We start from the raw sequence: 3907 nt of genomic DNA on the forward strand, positions 1-3907 counted from the left end.
ATTGCATAGGACTTGAGTAGATAGATTGTGTGCCATATTTTCTGTAATCAGGCATGGCTGGGCACATGATGTCTGGGCCAGGTGTGGAGCTGGGCACGATGTTTACTGTTCACACACTGGGCACCATCGAAGGCAGTGCAGTGGTCACCTGAGGAACATTCTGCACAGGTCAGCTCCTCGTTTGTCTCTGGGGTTACATTGATGAAATGTTTATTTTTTTTTCAGGGCCAGGAAGTAAAGGGCTTTTATTTAAGAAGCTGACTGTATGTAAGGGGAAACAGAAGGCAGAAAACAGGAGACACTGGGCAGGAGGAGTTACTGGGAGGAAGCCATGATGCCAGAAACACTCTCAAAGTCGATCTTTTTTACGATGTTCTTGGGTTTGATACTTTCTTCTTGGCTGCAAATGAAGACCTGTCCTGCCTCGCTGGAGCTCGTCATATTTTCTCATCCATACTTTCAGCTGGTTGTCTGACAGATCTCCCAACATCTCAGCCAGCAGGCAGCGGTCAGTATGTTGGTACATGATGCCCACAACGTAGCAGATAAATTTTCAAATGGAGTCTTCAAAGCCTGTGATGCCATTAAGGAGAAGGAGATCCATGTTCTCATCTAGGGCATGCCAGAAAGCTTGGAAATGACAGGTCTCCAGCAAGTCTCCCAAGTACAGGATCTGCCTAATGGGTTGTTCTTCTTGACCAGCTTGATCAATCATGCACTTGTACAGGGTGAAGTCCATATGGGGGAGATTGGTAAGTGCTTTCAGCAGGATCTGGGCTGTCGCTGTGGTCTGGAAGAAGGCCAGGTTGAACTGGTATAGTCTGAGCACTGCCAAGTTGGCTTCCAGGTCATGGGCATTCTCCTTGGCCTGGGTGTCCACATAGCGCTCCAGGGTGGCCAGGTTCTCAGGACTGAACCTGTCAATGCCCTTGAGCAGCTTCCCCACGTTGGCATGCATCTGCTCAAACACTGCCATGGCCTTTTCCTTTTCACAAGCAGATGCAGACGCCAAGACTCTAAATGTTCATTTTTTTGTTAAATGTATAAATACACACCAAATTCTGCATTTGACTTTTTACTTTGCCCATTTCATGTTTAATGCAAGTGACTCCCTGTCAGGATTCAGGTCAGGAAGACCATTGGGCAGAGATGCTCTTGTGCCAATTTGCGTTTGCCTTGCAAGAAATTAGGCAAGTTCAGATTTGTTCCCAGTCCTCCAGAGAGCTGGATAGGTCTTCATTAGAGGGTTTAGGGAGGACATGGACAAGAAGCATGTAGCATAAGAAGACACAGATAGGTCGCAATCTATACTGGTGAAGGGGCTATTCACATCAGTGAGATCAAAGACCCATCCAGTTATTAAAGTAGACACAGGTGCCCACTTGGTCATTAATTAGATCTTTCATCATATGACATCAGTTGAGAACTTCATTTACAGATGAATCACAGGATCAGACCAAATAAATAAACAGTAAATGTTTATTGTACATCCTTAGAGATTGATGTAAGAACAATTTGGAGTTAGAGGACCTGGGTCTGCATCCTGCTTCTAATGCTTCCTGTGTGATCTTGGGCAAATCACTGAACCTCTCTTGGCCTCAGTTTCCTTGGCTGTATATTTCCAGTCTCTCCTCTCTGCTCCCTCCCTGCCCTCCCTCCCCCCATATACTACCCCTGCCTTGGGTCCTGCTGATTTGGTGGTTTCTTAGTCAGGACCACCCTTTCTTCAGCTTAGTTTACTCTCCAGACTCCACCTGCCTTCCCAGCCCCACTTTATGTTTGGTCTTTTTCTACATAGAATGTAAGCTACCTGAGCATAGGGGTGGTCTTATTTGTTTATATTTGTGTCCCCAGAGCTGAGCCTAGTGCCTGGTATACAGTAAGCACTTAATAAATGCTCTAGTTATCTGAAAGGGGGGGGGGCATTAGCTGGTCTCCTAGGTCCCTTCCAGTTGTAGGTACAGGATCTGTGAACTGACCCTCAGTTCCTAGAAGTGATTCTTAGACAGTGAGGTGGGTTCTTCCCAGGGATCTTCTTTACCCACCCCTTGGGCAAACTTGGATTTTGCTCCTTGGATATTAGGTGTCAGTGTGGTTCTCTTCGGGATACAGTAGGCTCTTAATAAATGTGTCTTGACAAACTGGCTGCAAACATGCGAGGAAACTCCCAAGCAGCTGGCAACCAGACCCCAGACTGAAAAGGAAAGCCATTTCCTTCATTGTGCTTTGTGTCTTGGGGATGGGGCGGTGGTGGCTGGAAAGTGGCTTCAGCGGAAGCCAGAGAAAGGAGACCCAAAAGCATATTCTCTGGACAAGGACGCACTAATCCAGCCAGTGGGGGCAGCAGATTTATGGGGGGTGGTAATCAATCATGCAGTGGTGCCTCACCTTCCAGAGTCAGGATGATAACTCCTTATTTAGTTGGCTTGGACGTGCCTCGCTTGTCTATCCTGGAAAGCCACGCTGTTCTTGGGGAGGGGTTTGTGGTTGGCTGTCAGGAACACTCACATCAGCCACATTTTATACACCCTCGTGGGTCTTGAGGGGGCACCTCCCAGGCTTTCTCCTAAGTCACTCTTCCTATTATTTAGAGGAACTGCTGATTGTCCCTAGACCTTTACCTAAGGGCCAGGAATCTGCAAAGAGGCTCTGTCTAGGTACAACCTCTCACTGCCTGGTTACATGAAGTCTAGCTGCACTCCCCTGAAAGGGGGAGGGGATGTACATTTATTAAGTGCCTACCATGTACCAGTTGCTGCTCTAAGTACTTCACAAATATTATTTCATTTCATCCTCACAACAATTTATGAAGTGCTATTATCTTCATTTTACAGTTGAACAAAATAAGGCAAATAGAGGTTAAGTACTTGTGCAGTCACATAGCTAGTATCTGAGGCCAGCTTTGAACCCAGGTCTTCCTGACTATAGGTCCTGGAATATGTGAGGTGTGGGCCCAAGCACCAAACGTGCCCCTCCAGGATACCCTCCCTTCCAGTGTCAGACCCTCTTCCGCTTGGGCCTCTGTAAATCCAAGTTTAAGTGGCCCTTGGCAGAGTCTGGTCCTGCAGAAAGGCCCACTCTGGACCCTCTGACCAGATTTCACACTGATTACCAGAACAAGCCAGTCTGGGAAGTCATGGTGGGCATCCAGGGATGTCTGCTGTGCCCCCCACCCCCAGGCCCTGTGGTCATTGGGCAGCATCCTCCAAATAGCCTCTTTTCTTGGTGGCATCTGGTGCATTCTGGTGACCACATCCCAGCAGAGGGACAAGATGCTCTGTGGGATCCCATTCTTCTCTGGAGAAACTTCATGTTATGAAATGTGCACCATGGACATCCCGAATGCTGCCATGCAAGATTCCTTGTAGGCTGGTGGCATCCTCCGCTCCTGGAGCAAGGCCCATGCAAGGACCCGGAGCTTGTCCTGGATGCTGCCACAGCCCTAGCTGGAATCCTGCCTTTCATCTTCACATATAAGAGAGGAATTGGGGGTGGGGTGGTCGGGCCTCAGCTCACAGAGGAATCCCTGAGCTTTACTTCAGGGTTTTCACATCCACAAGGCTTATCCTCCAAACAGTTGCTCTGAGATCAGGGACAGTGCCCTTTCTGTGCCTTAGCTCACTATACTCTTGTAACAGGCTGAGGTAGTCAGTACCCATTTCACAGATGAAGAAACTGAGATTTAGAGCAGAAATCATGGGAAGTCACTTCAAGTCAAAGTTACCCAGTTCTTACTAAATGGCTGAGCAGGGCCCAAGTCTGCCTGTGTCCACGACCAAAGTTCCACCTCTCTCACCCTGCCCTAACTGCTGTGTGGTAGGGATGACAGGATGACAGAGAAATAGAGACAAAGTGTTAGGGGAAAAGCTGTGGGGGGACATCTGGGTGTTAGGGAAGGCCCTCCAGC

At 48.3% G+C, this 3907-nt stretch overlaps 1 pseudogene; it reads right to left on the reverse strand.

Moving 5' to 3' along the window:
• Positions 1–232: 232 nt before the first annotated feature.
• Positions 233–997, reverse strand: LOC140531052 (eukaryotic translation initiation factor 3 subunit K pseudogene; annotated as a pseudogene).
• Between the last annotated feature and the right edge of the window lie 2910 nt (positions 998–3907).

Source organism: Notamacropus eugenii, chromosome 3, assembly GCF_028372415.1.
Source record: "Notamacropus eugenii isolate mMacEug1 chromosome 3, mMacEug1.pri_v2, whole genome shotgun sequence".
Lineage (NCBI taxonomy): Eukaryota > Metazoa > Chordata > Mammalia > Diprotodontia > Macropodidae > Notamacropus > Notamacropus eugenii.